General features: G+C 46.6%; 1 protein-coding gene across 1 annotated transcript in view; it reads right to left on the bottom strand.

Annotated features, from left to right (window-relative positions):
• Positions 1-26,375, bottom strand: part of LOC138771032 (C-X-C chemokine receptor type 6-like) — a 39,307-nt gene extending 12,932 nt beyond the window's left edge. Inside the window, exon 1 of the mRNA XM_069950450.1 lies at positions 26,323-26,375. The gene's annotated coding sequence lies outside the window, so the exon portion shown is untranslated. The remainder of the gene's footprint in view (positions 1-26,322) is intronic.
• Positions 26,376-27,751: the final 1,376 nt, after the last annotated feature.

Genomic DNA, 27,751 nt, shown 5'->3' with positions numbered 1-27,751 from the left:
GCTACAAAGGGGGGTTATACTATGTGGGACTATACAGTGTGGGGGCTACAAAGGGGGCTATACTATGTGGGACTATACAGTGTGGGGGCTACAAAGGGGGTTATACTATGTAGGACTATACAGTGTGGGGGCTACAAAGGGGGTTATACTATGTGGGACTATACAGTGTGGGGGCTACAAAGGGGGGTTATACTATATGGGACTATACAGTGTGGGGGCTACAAAGGGGGGTTATACTATGTGGGACTATACAGTGTGGGGGCTACAAAGGGGGGTTATACTATGTGGGACTATACAGTGTGGGGGCTACAAAGGGGGCTATACTATGTAGGACTATACAGTGTGGGGGCTACAAAGGGGGGGTATACTATGTGGGACTATACAGTGTGGGGGCTACAAAGGGGGCTATACTATGTAGGACTATACAGTGTGGGGGCTACAAAGGGGGTTATACTATGTGGGACTATACAGTGTGGGGGCTACAAAGGGGGGTTATACTATGTGGGACTATACAGTGTGGGGGCTACAAAGGGGGCTATACTATGTGGGACTATACAGTGTGGGGGCTACAAAGGGGGTTATACTATGTGGGACTATACAGTGTGGGGGCTACAAAGGGGGGTTATACTATGTGGGACTATACAGTGTGGGGGCTACAAAGGGGGGGTTATACTGTGTGGGGGCTACAAAGGGGGCTATACTATGTAGGACTATACAGTGTGGGGGCTACAAAGGGGGGTTATACTATGTGGGACTATACAGTGTGGGGGCTACAAAGGGGGTTATACTATGTGGGACTATACAGTGTGAGGGGGTTATACTATGTGGGGGTACAAAGGGAGCTGTACTGTATGTGGGACAATGCTGGGGACATTATAAATATATGGGGGCAATGCAGAGGGACTTTATAACTACATTTGGGACAGTGCAGGGGACATTATTATACATATATCGGGACAATGCAGGGGACATTATTATCACTATATGGGGGACAGTGCAGGGGACATTATTATACATATATCGGGACAATGCAGGGGACATTATTATCACTATATGGGGGACAGTGCAGGGGACATTATTATTACTATATGGGGAACAGTGCTGGAGGCACATTATTATATGTATATGGGGGACAGTGGAGGGGACATTATAAATATATGGGGGCAATGCAGGGGGACTTTGTTACTACATGTGGGGCAATGAAAGGGGACTTTATAAGTATATGAGGACATAGCAGGGTACATTATTTCTATAAGGAAGTACAGCAGGGGGCATTATTACTATATGGAGGTACAGCAGAGGGCATTACTACTATATGGAGGTACAGCAGGGGGCATTACTACTATATGGAGGTACAGCAGGGGGCATTATTACTATATGGAGGTACAGCAGGGGGCATTATTACTATATGGTGGTACAGCAGGGGATCCTACATACAGGGGGCAATTTACACACCTACTGACTTAAGTGCACCAAACAGCACAATTATTACAGTTTGGGAGCTTATAGGTGGGAAAAGGGAAGGAAGATGCTGGATAAGATGTTTGTCTTGCAGGTTCTGAAGAGATGAATTGTAGCTGCAAGAAACCGTCTTGGAGGCCTGAGCCGGATGGAGAGGAAAAGAAAAGTGATGCCTCAGATCAAAGAAGACGTCACCTGTGAGTCACTGAATGATGTTTTTGTATTCAGTAGAGCATTATCTGGTAGGGGTGCAAGACAGCTCTATGCCGTAATACTCACACTGCTTCTTCCTAGTAACCCGAATTATGATAACAGCCCCCCTTCCTTCCCCTGGGGGGGGGGAACTTTTATCAACATTCGCCCTGTTGCCAAGATGCCCTAGAAACTGCCCTGTTAAAGCTCCTACAGGAGAGGACAAATCAGAGACAACCTCAACCCACGCCATGCACTAGGAGAGTCACAGAGCAGGACAGTATCCAAAGACAGCAGTAAGCTAGGAACTGATCCAGATAGAGCAAAGTTTCTAAGGCCTAGGAACTCTATCTCGCAGCACGGTTGTCCTCAGCATACCGCTCATTTCAGGTAACAAGATCTGGGGCCTTGTGTCACCCTCATAGGACGGGTCATCCGACACTGGTGGGCATTAGGGGGTGTGAAGACTCAAAGGTCAATACACGGGCACAAGTATTCTCTTCTTCTAAGTATTCTTCTACCTCATCCTCCAACATCCCGGCAGAGCACAGTACTAATTGGGTTGAGACTTGACATCCTCATCTCTGCTACTCTGATCCTTTGTATCTCTCAACACGCTACTCAGTCAGCACGACTGTACTTCTCACTACATTCCTATCACAGATCTAGTTGCTGCATTGTCCAGTGTTCGTCCAAAAGTATTATCAAGTGCTTTCTCAAGAGAAAATTCAACTCTATAACCTGCTGCACACACGTACTTCTTCAGTAAAAACAGGCTTATTTATGACAAAAGAGACTTCGCCTCACACCAACACAGTACACACCGCAACCTTGGGACATTTCCCCTTTCTGTGGGTGGGAGATCCGATAGTCCGGGAGGGTCACTACACCACTCCGGCCATCTGTGACTACACTAACCCAAGGGACCCCGTAGCAGTCCGGCAGGACACTGTCCACAGGGGAACAAGGTACAACCGGCCTTATAAACTAAAAGCAGACATGCCATCACACCTGTGTGCCCAACCAACACTGGCGTCACAAAGTAACATCCTAAGGTCCGGCTGTATCGGCCAACCACCACCGGAGTGGCGTCACACCTCACTACCTAGCAAGTGACCGGACCAGGTGGTGCCCACAATACACTTTATTACTTCTTATGTACAGCAAGGGCTGCACGGACATCGCTAACGACATATATACAGATACATATAGGCTCTGTAAGCAAATGTTAAGGTGTAATATGGCCCTTACACTCAGGCATATAAACTGTATCCACCTGTGATATAAGAGACTAGAGGATTGTTGGATTTTGCACTGATCAGTAAAGTTTTGCACTGACAGCTCACCAGCCAATTAGCGAGCTTGTATGTGTCACTATTGCCCTGGCAATCCTATTAGGATATGTGACCCTGGTGTATATCAATGCAGGTCACGTGCCTTGCCGCCATTCTGCTGCTGGTTAGTGTAGGGAGAGGTTGGTGTTTCAGGCAAAGAGAGCTAGTTAGGCCAAAAAACTTTAGTAACTGCCATATTTAGGGCACAACAATGGGATCGTCTGCTGAGGAGCTGGTGGCTGTAAGAAAGTCATTGAGACAGGAGGGAGTGAAAACGTCCACAGACTCAGACCTCTGTTCACGCTAGCGAAAGGTTGCTGATAGTAGGCAGGGATAGAAAGGCCTGAACAAGTGTTGTAAAACAGTGGGATCATCTGTGCTGAGGAGCTGATAGCTGTAAAAATGTCAGTGAGACTGGAGGAGCAGGTGAAGACATCCACAGGTTGTTTACATTGAATTGTGCTCATTGTTAATAGTCAGGAGCCGGTGAGATTGTTTGGGTCCACTGTATAGGCCAAAGAAAGGGTTCTTCTTTAAATTGAGCCACAATTGTCAGAGGCCAGTGGCATAGTTAGGTTCTCTGCATTGAACCACAAATGCACTTATTGTGAAATGTTGGAGGACAAAGTATTTTCTCTCCTCGCCCTATGACGGCACCCCTGGAGAGGTCCACCTCCTACTCCCATTGGACAGGAAACAGGATACAGGAAATCCCTGGATCTTTAAAAGAAGCAAATGCCCTCCTTTTACCAGTTTCTGTTTCCTGTCCCTATGGGAGCAGGAGCTGGAAGGTGGTTATTTTTTTCCTCCTTCCTTCCCTGGATCAAGAAGAAGGGTGACTGGGGGTTACCGGTCATAGTTACTTACCGTCTTCCCGGGCGGCGTCAGGCTCCACTCTTGGAGCAGCTGCCTAGTCTGGTCGGGCCCCCTGCACCTCCAGAAGATGGGTCCCCGACGGCTCCCCTGGCTCTCCCCGGCATGCCGGAACCCCTATAATGCGGACGCTGCGTTCGCGTGTGCTGTGCGAGGAGGGGGCGTTCCAGTGAGTGCCGAGGGCGAGAGGCTCTGCTGGCCGTGTCTGGCAACTTCCGGAGGCTTTGGCTTTCTCAGAGGAGCGCCGGGAGGGTGACGCCGGATCAGCGCGCGGCGGAGGGGGTGTGGCCAGACGGTCACATGATTTTTTCGCCAGATTCAAAAGGAGGCTGTATGCCTCAGAATGGTGAGTGCTCAGTCTGAAGAGCTCAGGTTGATCCTTCCAGTGGATTTCACTACGTCTTCTGGCTGCTGCAGATCGAGATCTCCACAGCTATCTCAAGGAATGGAGACCGAAAGTGCTGAGTCCCTGGAGGTTACTCCAGCTGAATCTCATGCTCCTGTGGTACGGAGGGGGTAAGAGGGGTTCTCCCCACTTAACTATTTTTGCTGTTTGCATTTTTTTTAACTAGTTCCTGTTCTGCTGTTCTTTTGTAGGAGGCTTCTGCTAGGAAGGGACGGTCTAAAAGTAGGGACTGTCCAGTCTGTAAAAAGAGATTTAGTAGTTCATATAACAAGCTACTATGCAGTGGTTGTATGAATAGGGTCCTGGAGGATCAGGGACCATCTTTTATGCGTGGCATGAGGAACATGATAAAAAAGGAAATTAAGGTATGGTTCTTTTGCTTTACCCTCTTTTTTATTTTTCTGAGACTGATTCTTATGTTCACATTTTTAGTAGATTTTTCATGTTTAAAATTTTTTAGGCCTCTCTGCCTTCTATGACATCATCCGCACCTGACCCAACCCCTACTCCGATTCCTGCTGAGACTCAGGCTGTAGCCCCGGCTCCCTCTCCTACAGTCGCCCCTGTTATTATCGCGGAGGAGCCAGGTCCTAGTAGACCTTTTTCTCTCCCACCTTCATCTATTGCTGAGGATGAAGAGGATGGTCAGATTTCGGGTCTGGAGGAACCAGGAGAACTAGTACCGTCTGGTGCAGATTGCTCGGAAGGGGAGGCTGCTAAAACAGCCACAACTGATTATGTGATTATTTCTTTAGTCAAGGTGGTCAGAGAGACAATGGGAATTGAAGAGGTACCTGGGACCAAGTCCATACAGGATATGATGTTTGAGGGTCTAGCACCTAAGAAACCTCTAGTCTTCCCTATACATCAAAACATTAAGACTCTGATAGAAAATGAATGGTCCAATCCGGATCGAAAATTCTTTGAGCTGTGAGTTGTTTTTAGGGGAAACCTACTGACCAACTGTATTTATGCATACATTTTGTTTTTGTTGCAGTATAAAAGGAAGTACCCCTTTGACAGTGAGGACACTGTTTCTTGGGGCTATGCTCCAAAGATAGACCCATCGGTGGCTAAGATATCTAAACACAATGCATTACCATTTGAAGATTGTGCTTCCCTCAAAGATCCTATGGACAGACGGGCAGATATCTATTAAAAGAAGGACTGGGAAGCCTCCACGGCTATGTTTAAACCTCTGGTGGCGGCTACTTCTGTGTCTAGATCACTGGGGGTTTGGATGACTGAACTTAAAGACCTTATTTCCAAGGGCGCATCCACTGATGAACTCCTTAAACCCTTTGGGACTTTACAAAATGCTGTTTCTTTTGTGTCTGATGCCTCAGCAGATGCGCTTAGACTCGCTGCTCGCTCAGCAGCCTTGTCTAATTCGGCCCATAGGTGGTTGTGGCTTAAGGAGTGGAGGGGCGATGTTACCTCCAAAGCCAAACTGTGTGGTGTTCCTTGCGAGGGCAATTTAGTTTTTGGTCCAGCCCTTGACTCCGTACTTGAAAAGGCCTCAGATAGGAAGAAAGGGTTCCCTCTAATCCCTCAGCAGACCGCCCGGCCTTTCAAGGGGAAAGGTAGGAATACTCAGCGAGGGGCTACTACTACTACAGCGAAGAAAGATTGGAGGCCCCCTAAGAAATCGAAGGGGTATCTCTATAAGGGCACGGATAATACCAAAAAACCCACACAATGACAATTGAGGGTTGCTGTCAAGATTGATAATTCCATTCTTCACTTTCAGTACCAGGCTTTACCTTTTTGGCATTTCACAAGCACCAAGAGTATTCACCAAAGTGATGGCAGAGGTGATGGCTCACATTAGAGAGAAAGACATCATCATCATCATCCCTTACTTGGATGACTTTCTTATTGTCAGCAATTCTACACTCTCCCTCCAATGCCAGATCGCTACAGTAAAAAATATCTAAAAAATCTAAACTTGGGTGGGAGATCAACGAAGACAAGTCTAACAAAATCCCTAGTCAGTCCTGCCAGTTTTTAGGGATCCGCCTAGACTCTAGAGTTAAGAGATCTTTTCTTCCTGATAATAAGATCACTATGGTCAGGGTTAGAACTCAGGAACTCATAGACACCCCCCTATCCACATTCAGGAAGGCTATGTCAGTTTTGGGTCTCTTTTCATCCTGTATTCCAGCTGTTCCTTGGGCACAATACCACTCCAGGGTTTTACAGGCTCAGATCCTTAGAGATTGGGATGGTGTTCCAGGGTCACTTGATTCTCCTTTTACTCTGCCTCCACAGACAATCAGATTTCTATCTTGGTGGACAGAAGACCATCATCTTTGCATAGGCCTTCCTTGGAGTCCAGAGGACGTCTTAACCATAACAACAGACGCCAGCCCTCGAGGATGGGGAGCCCATACAGTTTCGCAGGTCTTCCAAGGACTTTGGACTCCAGAGGAAGCCAGAGATCCCCAAAATGTAAGGGAAATGAGAGCGATAGTCTTCTCCTTATCCCGGGCTCTGCCCTTAATAAAAGGCAGAAACGTGAAAGTCTTAACAGACAACAGAGCAGCAGTGGCATATATCAACCATCAAGGGGGCACGAGATCTCTGCCGCTCATGAGAATAGCCCATTTTCTCTTCAGATTAGTGGAACCTCATTGCCTTTCACTATCAGCCCTCCACCTGAAGGGAGTGGACAATGTAAAAGCCGATTACCTCAGCAGACACTCTCTGAATCAAAGGGAATCGGAACTATCTCAGGAGGTCTTTCTTCAGATTTGCAGATTGTGGGGAACACCGACTATAGATCTCTTTGCCTCTCGTGCAAACAGGAAAGTTCACAAGTTCTACTCACTGTGCCCCAAGGACAATCCGCTAGCCCTGTATGCCTTAGCCCAACCTTGGAACCAGGGTCTTCTCTATGCTTTTCCTCCCATCAGACTCCTACCGAGAGTGGTCAGAAAGATCCGACAGGACAAAGCACATATCATACTCATAGTCCCCTTTTGGCCAAGAAGGGTCTGGTTTACTTTCCTCAGGAAGATGTCTTTTTCAGACCCTTGGATACTACCAGAGTAGATCTCCTCAGCCAGGGCCCAGTCTACCATCCTCAAGTGCAGGGCCTTCACATGACAGCATGGCATTTGAGAGGCAGTTATTGATAGACAGGGGTATTGCAGCAGAAGTAGTCTCCACTTTGTTGGCCAGCAGGAAGAAAGTTACTTCCCTGATATATTTAAGAACTTGGAAAGCTTTCTGCAGATTTGTAAATAAACCAGTTAACATCATGGCTCCTCCGGACATTCCTTTAATTTTACAATTTCTGCAGGCAGGGCTGGACAAACATCTCAGACCAAGTACTATTAAAGTTCAAATTTCTGCTCTGAGTGCTCTCTATGATTACAAACTAGCCAACCACCAATGGATCAAGAGATTTGTAAAAGCAGCCACTAGATTATGTCCCACTATTAAATCTAAAGTCCCTCCATGGGATCTCAATCTAGTTCTAAATGGTCTTACCTCTAACCCCTTTGAGCCCATTGAAGACTGTAACATTAAGTTTCTCTCTTGGAAGGTAGCCTTCCTCCTCGCCATAACTTCTGCCAGGAGAGTAAGTGAGATTAGGCCTTTCTCCATTCAGACTCCATACATGACTGTGTTGGACGATAGAATTGTCTTATCACCTGACCCGGCCTTTTTAACTAAGGTAGTCTCCGATTTTCACTGGTCTCAAGTAGTAGTGTTACTATCCTTCTGCAATAATGCTTCCAATGACCGTGAGATGCCATTTCATAGTCTTGACGTGAGAAGAGCTATCTTAAAATATTTAAAGGTTACGGAGAGGTGGCGTTTAAGCAATAACCTATTAATCTCCTTTCAGGGAAAGAATAAGGGTAAGACGGCCTCTACACAGACCATAGCCAGGTGGGTCAAGCAGGCTATTGGGGAATGCTATAAAGCAAGAGACATGACAGCACCAGCAGGGTTCGGGGCACACTCTACTAGGGCAGTAGCAACCTCTTGGGCAGAAAGAGCAGCTGTTCCTATTGACCAGATCTGTAGAGCAGCGAGATGGAGCACCCCACATACTTTTTTTCTGACACTACAGACTTCAGTTGTCCTCTACAGAAGACTTGACTTTTGGACATAGTGTATTACAAGCTGTAGTCCCTCCCTAGGCGCTGATATTCCTAGTCTACTCTCAAGGGGTGCCGTCATAGGGCGAGAAAATATTAATTACTAACCGGTAATTTCTTTTCTTTGAGCCCATGACGGCACCCCGCCTAAATCCCACCCTATATCGTACAAAAAAAGAAAGATAATAATTATATATAAATATATATATATATATATATATATATATATATATATATATATTATAGATTAAAATAGACAATATATATTTGTATATAGTGTACAATATAAAAAAAATACAAAAACACACACAAAAAAAAAAACTGGCGAAAATTGGTTTTTTTTTCTGCTTCTTGTCTTTTGAGCTTCGCTCCTAGGTCCTTGCTAAATTCTGGTGAAAGGAGGGAGTTTGCTTTTTTTAAAGATCTAGGGATTTCCTGTGTCCTGTTTCCTGTCTAATGGGAGTAGGAGGTGGACCTCTCCAGGGGTGCCGTCATGGGCTCAAAGAAAAGAAATTACCGGTTAGTAATTTATATTTTCAAGAGTATTGACAAAAAAAAAGGCTATGCTGCATGACGTTGTTACACAGCGGGGCTAATGGAAAACAGTTGGGGGCCACTGACATATGTCTTGTCATGTGTATTACAAATAAAATAATACAGCTGGTAACCATTGTGTGTCTAGTGATTGCAAACTTGGAACAGTCTTGGCTAAATTGTTATGTTTGCATATTTTTGCTTATTTGTGTCGTTTCATGTATACTAATATGTCTGCTAATTGACAGTACTGCCACATCAATTCCAATTTTAGATAAATATGTCCACACATTTTAAAGGCAGCGGATGATGTTATGTGTCTGCACCGAACAACTGGAGTGTCTGAATTTCAAATTAAAATTAAATTATCTGCCTTCAAATTTAAATTTTGTTTTTATTGTTTATTCGTCCCCACTGCCAAGAATTTTAGATTTTAGTCTTTTTCAGAAGAACAGCGCCTGAACTGTGATGAAGTTGTCAGGCTTTGTTATCCCATTACACCTTCTAACCTGAGAATTATAGGCAGAACTTCCAGAATCTGCTAGGACACAACACTCTTATTTGGAATTTAGCAACAAGTAGACTTTTGAGGGACTTTGTCAGCTTTTCCTGAAAGAGAAGTTTATGAAAAGATGTCCTAAAGGAGTTAAGGAGTGCATGATATATCGAGAACCCTAGGCTTTGGAAGAAGCCGCTATGTGGAAAACAGATCTATAGCTCAGTGGAGCCCTGCATGTACCAGTATAACACTAGAGCAGGTAAAGGAAGTGTCTTCCCAACTCCTATAGCTTCCTCTCAGGTCACCTAGAATGGTGCCTCCTGGTTTGCGAAACTGCTATAGATGTGGTTCCCCAAGCCATCTACAAGTAGTTTGCCAGATGGCTAAGAAATTTGTCCGGATTTGTCCTTTAATTAGTCTGATGCTGAAAAAAGGAGAAATCGTGGTTACAGTACAAGTGTTTAGATGGCCAGCTAAAGGCTTCATGGACTCCAGGGCCTTCATCACCCTTGTAGAACCCCATGTGGCTCTCGTGCAGGTTGATAGACAGCTAGCTGACTGGGGTGGAAGGATCCATGAAGCATGCAGTGGGGGTGATGGACAAGCTGCCTGCTGACATACTGCTGGGAAATAACGTTGGAAACATTTGGTCCAGCATTACCAGAAGACAGATAGCAAGGGTAAAGGCAATGGATAAGGAGATCCATGTTTTACAAACCAGTTGTGAGAGTGATTGCACCCACAATAACTCAATAAATCCTATTATTGATAATGAATATGTTAAACTTCTCGCATGACTGGGCCTCGATATTTAGGGCTTTATTTTTTTTCAAAGGGGCAGGAGGAGCAAGAGAAGAGGAGTATGTCTGTATGTTAGAAGGATGGGAGGAGGAGGAGTATGTCTGTATACCTCTTAGGCGTGTGTAGAGGTTCACCGGCACTACTTCTATATGGTTGCACGGGAAATCAACCTGGATGGCTGGAGGCTATGGCCGATACACCTGGGGGTGCTCCTTATAATACACATAGATACACATAATATAATGGATATGTAGAAGGGAAAGATAAGGGCACTCACCCAGTTGTGGTGTATAATCTTCAAGCTTTATTTCATATCTTAGTGCGATAAAACATCCGATCGCGCACTCAGTCGGAGCAGATGCCAAACCAACACTGCTATGTCATGATGGCCATTTCGCGCGCATGCGCACTTCCTCGGATTCCTCGGTTTGGCGTCTGCTCCGACTGAGTGCGCGATCGGATGTTTTATCGCACTAAGATAGGAAATAAATCTTGAAGATTATACACCACAACTGGGTGAGTGCCCTTATCTTTCCCTTCTACATATCTGTATACCTCTTACATACTCCTCGTCCCTTCCTGCTCATCCTGTCCTACTTACTATGCAGTCATACTCCTTCTGCTCACCCCATCCTTCTAACATATGCACATACTCTTCCTCCCTCCCTGCTCACCCTGTTCTTCTTCATACAAAATAGTCCTCCTCCCCTCATTCTCACCCTGTCCCTCTAACATATTTTTTTAAATTTTATTTTTTTATTTTATTTGTACAGCGCACACAGATTCTGCAGCGCTTCACCTATCTGTATGTTTTTTTGGGTTTGGGAGGAAACCAGAGTACCTGGGGGAAACCCACGCAAACACGGAGAGAACATACAAACTCTTTGCAGATGTTGCCCTTGGTGGGATTTGAACCCAGGACTCCAGCACTGCAAGGCTGCAACATATAAAAAAAAGACCTCCACCCCTTCTGTTTACCTAATTCTTCTAACATACAGACATCTGCTCCTCCTCTCCTTTTCACCATGTCCTTCTAACATACAAATGTGGTGTGATGTTATATCGGAGGAGTGGCTGGTCATTTGCTAGGTGTTGTAGTGTGACACCACTTCTATGGTGGATGGCCGAGATACAGCCAGACCTGGAGATGTTGTCAAGTGACGCCAGTGCCTGGTGGGCACACAGGTGTGCTAGCATGCCTGCTTTTATTTTAGGAGGTTGGCTGTACCCTTTTCCCCTGTGGTTCCCCTGCCTGGTTGCTACTGGGTCCCTTGTGGTTATGTAGTCACGGATGATGTAGTCACGGATGGCCAGAGTGGGATAGGGACCCTCCTGGATAGTAGGACCCGCCACCCACAGAAAGGGGAGAATGTCCTAAGGTTGCGGTGTCGGTGGTGAACAATCACAGACTCTTGGAATAAAGTTGAGTTGGTTTACTACTTGTAAATGTGCAGCAGGTAATACAGAAAGACTCTGAGATACACTTGACAAAGTTTCAATAAACACTTAATAAGAGAGCGACCAGATCTGTAGGATAAGTGCAGTGTAGAATATAGTCATGTTGGCTGAGTTGTGCTGAGAGATACAAGAAATAGAGTAGCAGAGAGGAGGATGCCTCGAGAGTCTCAACCCATGTAGTAGTGTGCCCTGCCGGGATGTTGGGAAATGAAGTAGAATGCTTGTAGAATAAAAAGGAGAAGAAGAAGAAGAACACCTGTGCCCGTGTATTGACCTTTGACTTCAGTCTTCACACCACCTTATGCCCACTAGACTCGGCTGAACCTTCCTAATGGGTGACACAAGCCCCAGACCTTGTTACCTGTGATGAGCGGAGTGCTAAGGGTTCCCTTGCTGACACCCACGGCTCTGTGGCACCTTGCTGGCTCTGTGGCTCTGTTATGGATACTGCCCTGCACTGTGACTTCTCCTTGTCCCCGGCGTGGGTTGAGGTTGTCTCTGGCTACTCCTCTACTAAGAGGAGTTTAACAGTGCATAGTGCTTTGGAGTGTTACTAGTGAGGAAGTTGGTAGCAGTGTAGTGTCTTGCGTCCTTCCCATGCGGGGTACTGACTAAGACTGCTCTGCTCTTTCTGTCTCCTGTATGACTCACTTCCTCCCCAGCGTGTATGGTGCACTGCGATTGGGTGAAAGAGTGCAATAGAAGAAAAAAGGAGGGAGATGACTGGGAAGAAGAAAGAAGGAATCCTACTGGTCTAAAGATTCTGGTGACACATAAACACAATAACCCTTTGCGATCCTTCAGCTGTGCAGCTTCCATATATACATACGTAATACAGTGACATCTAGTGTCTAACTTTTAGTAATACTTTTACCATAATAAGAATACAAAAAGTACTGACTTTTGCAAAGGGTATATATAACTGCAACACCCCCAGTGGTACACTGGTCTACTTCACTGCTCATTGTAAGGGGGTATCACAGAGTGTGTATAGGTGCAGCCACTACTGGATTGTATCCCACAGTCCCCCAAAACTAGTGGGACCACAAGTATTTTTCCTGATTTCTGTATTTCATATGCAAGGCCTGTCTAAGTTCACAACTGCTTGCACAGAGTAAAGGTGGTGTCACGGAGTGTGTATAGGTGCAACCACTACTGGATTGTATCCCACAGACTCACGGAGTCTCATGGTAGACTGATATTGAAACCGCAGCAGTGTGAACAGGTGATCATGTGGATAGCGGATAATGTGTCCAGTAACTTATCCACCACCCAGAAGTCCACCTACGCTACCCAAGGGAGTGGAACCCTTGCTCCATTAGCTCAGCCTCCTTCCCCACAGCCTGGCCCCTCCAGGGAAAGAAGGGATACAGATCCACCACCACCACCATGCTCCCAGGAACTCTTTTCTGGACCCTTCCCTGAGTCTGAGCACATTTATTACAAATTTAGTACAAAATCGTAACAAAGACTGCACAGGGTTTTGCTCATTCTGGAAAGATGAAGCTCAGTGATACACAACTCTAAAAATTGTCCAAAGGTTGCGGCAATCTCTTTCTCCTTAAGAGTGGATTATTGGTTTTGTCTGCCCATTCCCTGCCACAGGGGCCTGCAGATCCTTGCACTGTAAGGAGATACAGGCTGTGAAGGGGCAGAACATGGTAGAAAATATACTTAAGTACCAAACACCAGGCCGCCTTACAAAATTTTCCTACTTTCCCATTTAATCTAAGTCCTGCAAAAACGCACTAACGCTCTACTCGATTGTCTATTTGCAAAGGATCTTTCATATTTATAAACCCGCTCTACTAAGAATACCCACTCTTGAAATGAGGGCGGGACAGTTCCCATCCAGTACCGAGAGATAATTACTTTGGCTAGCGCAGTGAGTTTGTTTATTATTCTGCCGTCCGCAGAATCATTGGGGTATGCCCCCATCAATATCAGGAATGTATCATCCGCCACAGATATTCCAAGAGTTATAACTATATAGTCTATTATTTTCCTCCAAAAAGACCGGACAGATGGGCAGCTCCAAATTAAATGAAAGAAATCAGCTTGCTCCTGCTGACATTTTGGGCACCGAGAGTTATCCCTACAATTAATCTGCGCCAATCTCTGAGGAGACAAATATACTCTTTAAAGAATCTTTAGGTTACAAACCCACTTGCCGGATCTGCAGCGAGTCTCCTTGCTGCGTTTTTGCAGGGAGACTCGCTGCAGATCCCGGCCCTATACTTTCAATAGCAGAGAAACTCGCAGCAGGGATGTACATCCCTGCTGCTATTTTGTCTGCAGCCCGCCCCATTAACCCCCCGGCCGCCGGACATTATACATTACCCGGTCCCCGTTCCTGCTTGCTTTGGGGCTCCCGGTGTCTTCACGGCCCGCCCGGCCAATCAGTGCGCTGCGGCGGGGCAGCGCACTGATTGGCCGGGCGGAACGTGCCGGGAGCCGCTAAAGCAAGCAGGAGCCGGGATCAGGTAATGTATATCCTGCCCGCCCCCCTGCAGCCCCGATCGCCCCCAGCCCCGCAGCCCCCGGCCGCACGATCGCCCCCAGCCCCGCAGCCCCCGGCCGCACGATCGCCCGCAGCCCCCGGCCGCACGCTGCCCCGCCGCAGCGCAATGATTGGCCGGTGCGGGCCGTGAAGACACCGGAAACCCCGAAGCAAGCAGGAACGGGGACCGGGTAATGTATAATGTCCGGCGGCCGGGGGGTTAATGGGGCGGGCTGCAGACAAAATCTCTGCTATTGAAAGTATAGGGCCGGGATCTGCAGCGAGTCTCCCTGCAAAAACGCAGCAAGGAGACTCGCTGCAGATCCGGCAAGTGGGTTTGTAACCTTAACAAAATCAACTGGTGAGAGGCACTAAAAGATAATGATTTTAAATTATCCTTCATTGTCTCCAACTGGACATCAGTTATATCTCCTATCCTGAGGGCCCATTTTTGCCTCATTTTTGAGAGATACGGATTGCTCCTCTCCCGAACCAGAAACCTATAAATACCAGACAGAACTTTCCTCCCCCTAGGCAGCTTTTCAAAATAAACAAAAAAAGGGTGTGATTCGACGTGCCATTGAGGCAAGCCTCCTGAGCTTTTAAAAGCATCCAGAAGTTGTAAGTACCAAAAATACTGTGGATCTCCCACCTTATAAAATCTTTTACATTCATCAAAACTAATTATATCTTGCCCCACTACCAATTGACTCGCACACTTAACTCCCCGACTAATCCAAAACTGTGATTCTGGAATTTTTATTATTTAAAGTTTTTATTTTCAAAGACAAGAAAAGAAAGTATACAATACAAATGGGAACTCGGGACGGCAAGTCCCTCTGGGGGGTAGGGGTAAATACAAGGAATGATGTAAATGCACAGAATGCAATCGTAATCGTGAACTGTAACAAAGAACAGTAGGAATGTCAACATCCATAACATGACTAGAAAAAAACGGGATCAGTATTCCGGTTGATCTCAGCATAAGTCATTACAAAAACAATGTACTATCATATGCAAGCTGTACTGCAGAGATAGGGGAGACAGAAGCAAGAAGACGACAAACAAAACACACCGGACAGGAGGGGACAAGACAACAAGAGGATCATAAAAGAGAGGCTGTCCCTGGCGGCAAAAGAAGGGGGGGCACCCTTCGGGCAACTAGGGACAGAAGGACGGTTTCAGGCCGTGGCGGTTCTATAAGAATCAGAATCTAGGAATAGGAGCCATTGGCCCCAAGTGGCCGTGTACCTCTTCACTGCTGCCGGGGTAACAGCAATGAGGTCCTCCATGTGATGTGTCTGGGCTATTTCCGCAAACCATTCGTCAATAGTCGGAGGGTCGACGGATTTCCATTTCCGAGGGAGGACTGACTTGGCAGCTTGGAGCAGATGGCGTGCCAGAGATTTTTTGAAGCGCGACTGGGCTGTGGGGAACATGAAAAGCAGTGTCGCTTCAGGGGTATTAGGGATAGTGATGCCGGTAATTTCCTTAATGAGGCGCAAGACCGTGGGCCAAAATGACCGCAATTTGGGGCATCCCCACCAAATGTGTGTCATGGTGCCTCCCACGCCCCCACAACGCCAACAAATGTCAGGGACCAAGGGGTACCAGCGATGAAGGGCAGCTGGAACCCGGTACCAACGGGACAAAATCTTATAACTGGTCTCCTGTGTCTTACATGCCATAGTAGCTTTGTGAGATAGATAAAAAGCCTTTGACCATTGTTGAGGCGTAAAAGTTTTTCCCAATTCTGTCTCCCATGCCGAGCAGAAGGAGGGCAGATGGTCCAGTCTAGAGGAGAGCAACAGTTGATAAGAGAGAGAGATGGCATGTGGGGGACAGGAAGGCGCCACACACAACTTTTCAAAGTCCGACAACGTATTATGGAGAGCGTGAGTACGTGAGGTGGTCGTGTAGAAATGCTGCAGTTGAATATACTCAAACAGGTGTCTGGACAAGGGGGGTGCGGAGGGGAGAATGTCGGATAAGGGTAACAGTGCTCCCCGTTTGACCACGTGATAGAAGCGGACAGGGGTGTCCCTGGGCGTGCCTAAGAAGGTCTGGGATATACCTGGTTGAAAGTCAGGGTTATCTGTGACGGGGGTCATAGGACCGCGACTATCCAACAGAGCACAAGGAGACCCGGTGGCCGGTAAAGATGCAAGAGTATGGCGAGTTGTGTAGGACAGAGGTGTGCGGTCTGCCAATGTAGGGGACCATGTCCATGGGAGCGTGGACAAAGGCCGAGGGCACTGGGCCTGTGCCAACCGTACCCACAGCTTGGAAGTAGAATGATGAAACATGTCCAAGATCCTCACGTGGACACAAGATAGATAATAAAGGCGACAATCTGGCAGACCAACCCCCCCCCCCAAGGCCCCCCCCCCCCCCCCCCCGCATCCTTAGGACGAGAAAGAACCTCGCGTCTGATTCTGGGACGGCCAGGGGACCAGACGAAGGAAGAAAAGCAATGCTGCACTTGTTTCCAAAAGGACTGGGATGGTCTGCAAGAGATAGAGCAGTCGAGGGAGAAGGGTCATTTTCAGCACATTAATTCTCCCAAACCAAGAGAAATCTTTCTTGGTCCAGGCTGTCAGGTCCGTTCGGAAACGGCCTAACAGAGGCAGGAAATTAGCATCAAAGAGTTGGGACCATGTGGGGGGGATGCGTATGACCAGGTATGATATGCCTGCGGGGGGCCAAGCAAATGGAAAATTTTCCTGAAGAGAGCGCACCGTGGCGCTGTCCAAGGAGACATTGAGGGCTTCAGATTTAGCAAGGTTAATTTTAAAATTTGACCATACACCAAACCGGTCTAGTCGAGACATAAGGGAAGGGAGGGACAAGAGTGGGTTTGTGATATAGAGCAAGAGGTCGTCCGCGAAAGCGGAGCATTTATACTCGTGGGATCCAATGGTGATCCCCTGTATGTCTGGGTCAGAGCGGATGGTGGACATTAGATTTTCCATGATCAGGACATAAAGGAGGGGGGACAGGGGGCACCCCTGTCTCGTTCCATTGGAAATAGAAAAGGGTGCCGACAACGTGCCATTGATTTTCAACTGAGCGGAGGGAGTGTTATAAAGGGCTAGAATTTTCGAGAGGAAGGACGGGCCTATGCCCACACGTTGTAGGGTTTGTACCAGGGAGGACCACGAGACTCTATCAAAAGCCTTCTCGGCGTCTAAAGAGAGAACCATCAGGGGTACATTGTTAGATTGAGCGTAATGAATTATGTCTAATGTCTTGAGAGTATTATCGCGGGCCTCCCTCCTTGGTACAAAACCCACTTGGTCCGCATGGATGAGATCCGGCAGGTGTGGGTTCAGCCTGTTGGCAATTAGTTTGGCATAAAGTTTCAGGTCCACATTGAGGAGGGAGATGGGCCTGTAGCTCCCGCAGGTCTGCGGGTCCTTCCCCGGTTTAGGAATAAGGGCGACATGGGCCATAGTAGTGTGTTGCGGAAAGGGGACGGTGTCGGATATGGAGTTGAAGGCCGAGAGCATGGTGGGGCCTAGGGATTCCTGAAGCACTTTGTAGAATTGGGCTGTCAGGCCGTCTGGGCCCGGGCTCTTCCCTCCCGGGAGTTGTGCAATAGCACAATTGAGTTCGTGCAACGCGAACGGCTCCTCCAGGGTTACTGCCGTATCGCTGGAGATCTGAGTAGCAATAGGAGGGGGAGAGAAGGGCGATTCTGGAATTTTTAGAAATTCACTAAATACAACATTACCCCATAATGATGAAAATTCAAAATTTCCTGTACAGTTACAAATCTTTTTCAAGTGCTTTCAAATATTACAATATTTATTAACCTGTGTTAAAATTTTGATTCCTCCAAACTCCAACCATAACATTATCATATCTCCAGTGACTGTGCTCCATAATAAATTTTAAAACCGGAGAATTCTCACCCTTGTGCAAATCTTGTGCTCCTATAGCTAAATAGTATTCTGTTCTTAAGTGTGTGTCTGTATACAGACCTGTGTGTGTCTGTATACAGACCTGTGTGTCTGTATACAGACCTGTGTCTGTCTGCTGGCATAAAATGATAACAAAACAAAAGAGGAAAAAGGGAAAAAAATCAGACCCTGCTCAAACTAAAGAAACAAATAACAATTCTAGTTGTTGGGCAGCACATAATTTAGTACGGCAGGACCTCAAGTGATGAACCCTTTGCATGAGACAATTGCCAGATCCTCAAGGAATTAAAACCAGGATGCCAGAGCCACACCACTAAGTCTAATTGCTTCACTGGCATTTATTATTGACTACAGCTGTGCCTGCCCTTGCCTCCATGTTGACTACTGCTGGGCCTTAACTGGCATCCATGTTGACTACTGCTGGGCCTTTACTGGCATCCATGTTGACTACTGGTGTGCCTGCCCTTGCCTCCATGTTGGCTACTGCTGGGCCTTTACTGGTGTGCCTGCCCTTGCCTCCATGTTGGCTACTGCTGGGCCTTAACTGGCATCCATGTTGACTACTGCTGGGCCTTCACTGGCATCCATGTTGACTACTGCTGTGTCTGCCCTTGCCTCCATGTTGACTACTGCCGGGCCTTAACTGGCATCCATGTTGACTACTGCTGTGCCTGTCCTTGCCTCCATGTTGGCTACTGCTGGGCCTTAACTGGCATCCATGTTAACTACTGCTGGGCCTTCACTGGCATCCATTTTAACTACTGCTGTGCCTGCCCTTGCCTTCATGTTGGCTACTGCTGGGCCTTAACTGGCATCCATGTTGACTACTGGTGTGCCTGCCCTTGCCTCCATGTTGGCTACTGCTGGGCCTTAACTGGCATCCATGTTGACTACTGCTGTGCCTTCACTGGCATCCATGTTGACTACTGGTGTGCCTGCCCTTGCCTCCATGTTGGCTACTGCTAGGCCTTAACTGGCATCAATGTTGACTACTGCTGGGCCTTCACTGGCATCCATGTTGACTACTGCTGTGCCTGCCCTTGCCTCCATGTTGGCTACTGCTTATCCTGCCTGGCCTCCATGTTGTTTACTGTTGCTCCTGCCTGGCCTCCATGTTGTTTACTGTTGCTCCTGCCTGGCCTCCATGTTGGTTACTGTTGCTCCTGCCTGGCCTCCATGTTGGCTACTGCTGCTCCCGGGAGTTCTCTGTGCTCAATGCCATGCTGTGTCTGGCCTAATTTTTGGGAGGCTCACTTGCTTCCTCATTCACTTTTAATTGTTCTCTGTGTGCTCACTGCCATGCTAGGTCTGGTATAATTTTTAGAAGGCTTACTGGCTACCGCTTCTACCTTCTTCACTCTGTCCTCACCGCCATGCTGTGTCAGGCTGAATTTTTGGCTGGTTCATGATATCCTAATTAGGCATAATGGTGCCATTAGGCAGCCTCAGAGGCCTCCATACATGCTGCCCCTGCTGTTTCCTGTCCATTTCCATTATGTTTCCATCAATTTCTGAGGTTGACAGGCTTTCACATGACCTTCTCTCTACCGAACTTGAGTCTCCTGCAAAAATGCTCGAGTCTCCCATTGACTTCAATGGGGTTCGTTACTCGAAACGAGCACTCGAGTATCGGGAGATATTCGTCTCGAGTAACGAGCACCCGAGCATTTTAGTACTCGCTCATCACTACTCCTGACCTCTGCACGGAGCTCTGCACATTTTCCTTTCCTACTTGATTGGGCAGCTGGAGAACAGAGGTCAGAGGTTATCAGTGCAGTGAAGGAGAGATCTCTAATACTAAGTTCAATGAGATACAGCAGTCTTGCTCTATCCAGTTATGATCAATGGAAACATTGTAGCAGTACGGAGGTGCTCACCCGTGAAACAAAAGAATGTACAATATAACAAAAAAAAGTGTGATGAGGGCACTAACCGTTAAAATTCGTAAATCTTTATTGAATCCTTGTTAAAATGTCCATGCAATATACAGAAGGAGTTTGGGACGCCAGGCTCTGATGACTGTTAACACATGACAGCTGTTTCGCACGTATGGACGTGCTTCTACGGATGCGTACGGATGCATCCATAGAAGCACGTCCATACGTGCGAAACAGCTGTCATGTGTTAACAGTCAACAGAGCCTGGCGTCCCAAACTCCTGCTGCATATTGCATGGACATTTTAACGAGGATTTAATAAAGATTTACGAATTTTAACGGTGAGTGCCCTCATCACACTTTTTTTGTTATAAGGAAAGATCTCTGTCTTCTGCTTTTTAACCCCTAGACGACCCTGGACGTAGGGTTACGTCATGGAAGTCTGTCCCCAGACGACCCATGACGTAACCCTACGTCCTGGGTGTTTCTCCGGCCAGGGCCGCCATCAGAAATTTCAGGGCCCCATACAACCAAAGTGTCTGGGCCCCCACATTAATAAAAAAAAAAAAAAAAAATAGTGTGTTCGACCCACGCCTTGCTGGGAGGTATAATTTGGTTCCGATCAATTCTAGAGAACTGGCTCATCTTCCCCATTTTTCCCAGTGGCTTAAAATGTAACCTCTGTTATACAGTTATAAAATTGTAGAAACTAAGTGTGAACAAGGTGCAATGTAAATGTCCCCATACAGACACTTACTTGTATAGCTGCCTCTTGTGCTCTGTATGCAGTGCATTATATTCACCCCTGCAACGTACAATTTATAGCGTGTCTACAAGCCCAGCGGGGCTCATTATGATGGAGACTAAAACTTATACAAGAGTGGGGTAGGGGTTCCCCTGTATTCAGAATGCTGTTGAGTACCAGGCAATGCCCCGTTTGGGGTTATTGAATTTCGAGGGTCTGGGGGGCTGTGTGATTTGTATATGTTCACCAATATCCCCCCCCCCCCCCCCCCCCGGTATGCTCACTAACATAGAATATGTTGATAAGGCTAATATAATGAGGCTGTTCCATGTTAGTGAGCATATACAAATCACCCCCCCCCAGGCAGACTAGTTTAGCTCACCATAGCCATTGATAGCGAATACATGGCGGTGAGAACGCTTTCTAGGAGATCCTGTTTGTGCAGCAAAGGTGTCTTTATCCTGCTCTGCATAGACCCTCGAAATTCAATAACCCCAGACGGGGCATTGCCTAGTACTCAACAGCATTCTGAATACAGGGGAACCCCTACCCCACTCTTGTATAAGTTTTAGTCTCCATCATAATGAGCCCCACTGGGATTGTAGACGCGCTATAAATTGTACGTTGCAAGGGTGAATATAACGCACTGCATACAGAGCACAAGAGGCAGCTATACAAGTAAGTGTCTATTTGAATTGCACCTTGTTCACATTTAGGTTCTACAATTCTATAACTGTATAACAGAGGTTACATTTTAAGCCACTGGGGAAAATGGGGAATATGAGCCAGTTCTCTAGAATTGATCTCACACACAGACACCAGCACACATGTATACAGACACCAGCACACATGTATACAGACACCAGCACACCAGGGCACGATGAAGTTTGAACTTCTGCAACCTGGAGAAATCACCTGATATCACCTGCAGTCCTATGTAACACCACATAACACAGTGGTATCTCTGAGTACAGATAATGTAGTAGATTTCACCTGCAGTCCTATGTAACAGCACAGATAACACAGTGATATCCCTCTGAGTACAGATAATGTAGTAGTCACCTGCAGTCCTATGTAACAGCACAGATAACACAGTGATATCCCTCTGAGTACAGATAATGTAGATGTCACCTGCAGTCCTATGTAACACCACAGATAACACAGTGATATCTCTGAGTACAGATAATGTAGTAGCTGTCACCTGCAGTCCTATGTAACACCACAGATAACACAGTGATATCTCTGAGTACAGATAATGTAGTAGATTTCACCTGCAGTCCTATGTAACAGCACAGATAACACAGTGATATCTCTGAGTACAGAAAATGTAGTAGTCACCTGCAGTCCTATGTAACACCACAGATAACACAGTGATATCCCTCTGAGTACAGATAATGTAGTAGTCACCTGCAGTCCTATGTAACAGCACAGATAACACAGTGATATCCCTCTGAGTACAGATAATGTAGTAGTCACCTGCAGTCCTATGTAACAGCACAGATAACACAGTGATATCCCTCTGAGTACAGATAATGTAGATGTCACCTGCAGTCCTATGTAACAGCACAGATAACACAGTGATATCTCTAAATACAGATAATGTAGTAGCTGTCACCTGCAGTCCTATGTAACACCACAGATAACACAGTGATATCTCTGAGTACAGATAATGTAGTAGTCACCTGCAGTCCTATGTAACAGCACAGATAACACAGTGATATCTCTGAGTACAGATAATGTAGTAGCTGTCACCTCGGGGCGCCCCTACTAAATGATGTTCTACAAAATAAGAAAAGTGTCATACAGGGACTGACAGGTGACGTCTTCTTTGATCTGAGGCGTCACTTTCCCTTTTCCTCTCCATCCGGCCCAGACCTCCAGGATGATTCCTTCCAGATATGTTTCATCTTTTCAGAACCTGCGAGACAAACAATTTAGGCTCCGCACATTTCTAGCAGCTTCCTTCCCTTTCTCCCCCCTGTAGGCTCCCATAGTAACTGCGCTGTGTGGGGTGCCCCCTGTATGTAGGATCCCCTGCTGTGCCCCCTGTATGTAGGATCCCCTGCTGTGCCCCCTGTATGTAGGATCCCCTGCTGTGCCCCCTGTATGTAGGATCCCCTGCTGTGCCCCCTGTATGTAGGATCCCCTGCTGTGCCCCCCTGTATGTAGGATCCCCTGCTGTGCCCCCTGTATGTAGGATCCCCCGCTGTGCCCCCATGAACTAATAATGCCCCCAGAGGTGCCCCCATACACTAATAATGCCCCCATACACTAATAATGCCCCCAGAGATGCCCCCATGAGTTAATAATGCCCCCAGAGGTGCCCCAATATACTAATAATGCCCCCAGAGGTGCCCCCCATTAACTAATAATGCCCCCAGAGGTGCCCCCATACACTAATAATGCCCCCAGAGGTGCCCCCATACACTAATAATGCCCCCAGAGGTGCCCCCATACACTAATAATGCCCCCAGAGGTGCCCCCCATACACTAATAATACCCCCAGAGGTGCCCCCATACACTAATAATGCCCCCAGAGGTGCCCCCATATACTAATAATACCCCCAGAGGTGCCCCCCATGAACTAATAATGCCCCCAGAGGTGCCCCCATGAACTAATAATGCCCCCAGAGGTGCCCCTAAAAAAACAAACATCCTACTCACCTAATCCGCGCTGTGCAGGCAGCAGCTCTTCCTCCTCTTAGGGCTCCATCTTGCGAGCCGCAGGGACGGGACTTTCGGCAGGCGTGAGGACATCACATGATCACGCCTGCCGGAGAGGTCACGTCCCGGCCTCCCATAGGCTGCTGGTATGAAGTGCCGGCAGCCTATGGGAGAGAATACAGAAGGAGGACGCTGACAGGTCCTGCTCCTGTATTCTCATCGCTTTAATGTTCCGCCCGCTCACTGTGCTCACTGTGCGGGCGGAACATCAAAGCGATCTGTGCATCCTGAGAAGCGGAGGGGGGGCGGCCCCCCCCCCCATGTCTCTTAGGGTCCAGGCCCCATACAGCAGTACCACTTGTACTGCCCTATCGGCGGCCCTGTCTCCGGCTATGAAGCGCGCTCCGGAGCGGAGCGCGCTTCATAGGAGGTGGGGGCCGGCTGCAGTGAGCAGCCGGGACCTCACCGGTAATGACACGCTGTAGCGATCGCGCTGCCACGTGTCATTAACCCCTTAAACGCCGCGGCGTGACCGCGACCGCGGCGTTTAAGTGCAAGTGACAGGGGGAGTCCCCTGTCACTTACCGATCGGGACCCCAGCAGTGTGACTGCGGGGGTCCCGATCGTTGAAACGGACCGCCGGAGGTCTCTTACCTGCCTCCGTGCGGTCCGATCGTTGATCTGCTGCACTAAGCCTGCACAGGCCGGCTCAATGAGCAGATCACCGATAACACTGATCAATGCTAGGCCTATGGCATAGCAATGGTCAGTGTAAAAATCCAAGTACTGTATGTAAAAGTCTCCCAAAGGGACTTCAAATGTGTAAAAAAAAAAAGTTCAAAACACTAACACACTACCCCAAAACTCCTCCCCCAATAAAAGTTGAAATCACCCCCCATTTCCCATTATATAAATAAAACATATAAAAATAAATAAATAGATAAACATATAATATACCGTAGCGTGCGTAATTGTCCGATCTATTAAAATATAACAAGCATCATTGCGAACGGCGAACGGTGTACACGAAAAGAGGGGGAAAAGTGCGCAGATTACCAATTTTATGTTACATTATATATTTTAAAAAATCAATAAAAAGTGATCAAAATGTCCGATCTTCACAAATATGGTATTAATAAAAACTAGAGATCATGGCGGAAAAAATGACACCCCATACAGCCCCGTAGGTGAAAAAATAAAACCGTTATAAGCGTCACAATAGGCCCATTTTATTAATATTTAATTGCCAAAAAAAAGGATTTCATAAAAAAAATATATAACATTAGAGAATCTGTGTAACCTGCATATGGTTGTGTTCAGACCTATAGAATAATAGTATCATGTCGCTGTTACCATATAGTGTATTACGTAGACACAGGAACCCCCCAAACGTTACCATATTGCATTCTATTTTACGATTTCACCTATTTATATCTTCATAAATAATATATTTGGGGTTCCATCATACATGATATATTTGGGGTTCCATCATACATGATATATTTGGGGTTCCATCATACATGTTATGGTAAAATGAATGACGCCATTACACAGTACAACTATTCCTGTAACAAACAAGCACTTACATGGCTTGTAGATAGAAAACTGAGAGTGCTGGAGCTCTTAGAAGGGGAGGAGGGGAAAACGAAAACACTAAGATCAAAATTTGCGCGGTCCACTGGGTCATTTTGGGCCTGGTCCTCAAAGGGTTAATCCTTTTTTGTGTTGCAGCATGTAAGTAAACATTGGGACATTTACACACTGCAGTACATATGGGGTTAAGCAGAAGGACACACACTCTTACATTCTCCCCCAGGCCCCCCTCCTGCACGGGCCCCATAGTAACTGCCTACCCTGCCTCTATGGTAGCTACACCACTACTGCTTACCCTGTCCTTATAACATACAGTAATACTCTTCCTCCCCTTTTGCTCACCCCATCTTTTTAACATACAGACATACTTCTCCTGCTCCTTGGCAATACAACATATATTATACAACATATATACACAGTACCATGATGTAATGTACACACAGTACAATACTACAAGATACACAACCCCCACTAAGGTACAATACGATATATACATCCCCAGACCACTGCCCTATACCATACCTAGCAATACAAAAAAGTATAGTGCTCCATAGTGTAGAAATTAGGCAGAAGGCCATCAGGAAAGAGAACATGGAGATTCCACCTGATGGTGTTATGAAAGTACAAGGCACAACACTCGAGCACAGCAGGTCTATGAACCACAGACACTCCCAGGCAACCACAACGGGATAATAACAGCAACAGAATCCTCCACTCCACAACTTGGTCCAATGGACGCAGGTCCAGATAAAAAAGCAAGACAAAATGAAGTACTAAAAATGTATTAAAAAACGACATGAACCGTTTCAGGATTGCACCAATTCCTTTTTCAAGTGTCTTAACCAGAGAAAAGGATGGGTGCGATCTTGAAACGTGCTGTGTTGTTTTTTTTTAAATAAATTTTTAGTACTTCATTTTGTTTTTACCTGGACCTGCGCCTGTTGGACCCAGTTGTGTAGTGGAGGATTTTTTGTTGCTGTTACTATTCCATACCTGTACCACAGTCGCCTACACTTATTCATATTGTCAAAAGAAAGAGCCAACCACTGGAACAGTGCACTAAGGCAGCCTAAAGGAGAACCCCTCCATAAAGATGTTTTCTTCTCACCCTCCATGTGTGGTACCCAAGCAGGGCACTAGATGAAAGGGCAGAGACCAGACTCACCGATGTTATCCCCGCTATATGGTCATTGTCTGGACAATAGTCTCTGGGGGTGAGTCGTTCCCTTCTGCTGCACATAGACTGAGGGAACCATAAGAGTGAGGACTGCAGCTTGCACTCACATAGTCTGGGCTCCGCTTCCAACAGGTGTTAAATTGTAAACCTGACCCAGAGTTACCGGCCTCTTACCTTGCTGCAGAAGGTTTGTGCTCTGTGCTGTCAGGAGTTTGCACTGTGGTTTTGTCACTTTGCAGTCAGGATATGTGTTTAGTCTTCTATGAGCCTATGTATGTAAACCCCCTGCTGAGCAATCACTTCCTACACAGAAATAACCAGACACGTTACATAGATGACGTTCTGTGTCATAGACCTGTATCTACCACATACAGTACACCTACTGAACACATACAATGCTGCCACACTGCTGGGAGAAAGTATATGCCCCTCACTATGCAGCTTTTATATGATCATTCCATTCCTCGCCTATAGTAAGCCATGTGAGAAAGTAATTGCCCCACGCACCTAATAACTGGTAGTGCCCCTCACACATGTGTCCACCTGCCATATCCTGCAATGAGTCTTTTTCCATTGCTGTTCAAGATTTTTGGGGCAGATTTGGAAGAATTGTAGCAGATTCATCAGGTTCCTTTCACATCTTATTACCAAATAATCAACATAAAAAAGCTGCATCAGTCTGATGTATTTCTGGGTGGATATAACAGAAGAATTCGAAGCATTCTTGTCCATATGTAAAGTGTTCAAAAGTTTATTAACCGTGCAAAAGGGCAAGGCCAGGTATATGCAAAATTAAGCACCTCACTGGTGAAGTACAACTGACGGATGTTTCAACACTAGCCGGGGTCTTTTTCAATGTCGCTAAGATCAGTATGCAGTGCTAAGTTCTACTTAGAGGAGAGAAGCCACCTAGGAAAACGCTTGCCCACACCAGGAACATCTCTAAAAAGTGAAGGGCAGTTACATGAAGCAAGAGGAACTGACCCCAGCAGGACAAAGCCACCATGCAAAGGTCTACATATCCTACTGCGCAGCGCAAGCTGACTGGGAAACCAGTATCTTCTAACTCCTCTGTATCTATAGCTATTCCGGCAGAGTATGTACATTCACTACTTTGGGCAGGGCTCCTCTGACAACTTCTCTCCTCTTCTCTCTCTGCAAAGCACCTACTACTTCTACAAGCACTAGTTCTACCCCACTGTCAGCACCAACGTTCTGTGTCAAGAGTTGCACTATTGTTATCAGGTGTACTGGGATGTGTAATATACTGGAGTTGTGATACTGGGATGTGTAATATACTGGAGTTGTGATAAGTGGATGTGTAATATACTGGAGTTGTGATACTGGGATGTGTAATATACTGGAGTCGTAATACGGGGATGTGTAATATACTGGAGTCGTAATACGGGGATGTGTAATATACTGGAGTCGTGATACGGAGATGTGTAATATACTGGAGTCGTGATACTGGGATGTGTAATATACTGGAGTCGTGATACGGGGAGTGTAATATACTGGAGTCATGATACGGGGATGTGCAATATACTGGAGTCGTGATACGGGGAGTGTAATATACTGGAGTGATAGGTGGATGTGTAATATA

This window comes from Dendropsophus ebraccatus, chromosome 13, assembly GCF_027789765.1.
Source record: "Dendropsophus ebraccatus isolate aDenEbr1 chromosome 13, aDenEbr1.pat, whole genome shotgun sequence".
In the NCBI taxonomy this organism is placed as follows: domain Eukaryota; kingdom Metazoa; phylum Chordata; class Amphibia; order Anura; family Hylidae; genus Dendropsophus; species Dendropsophus ebraccatus.
The sequence above is the reverse complement of the archived record's forward strand: the minus strand, read 5'-3'. Positions and strand labels throughout refer to the sequence as shown.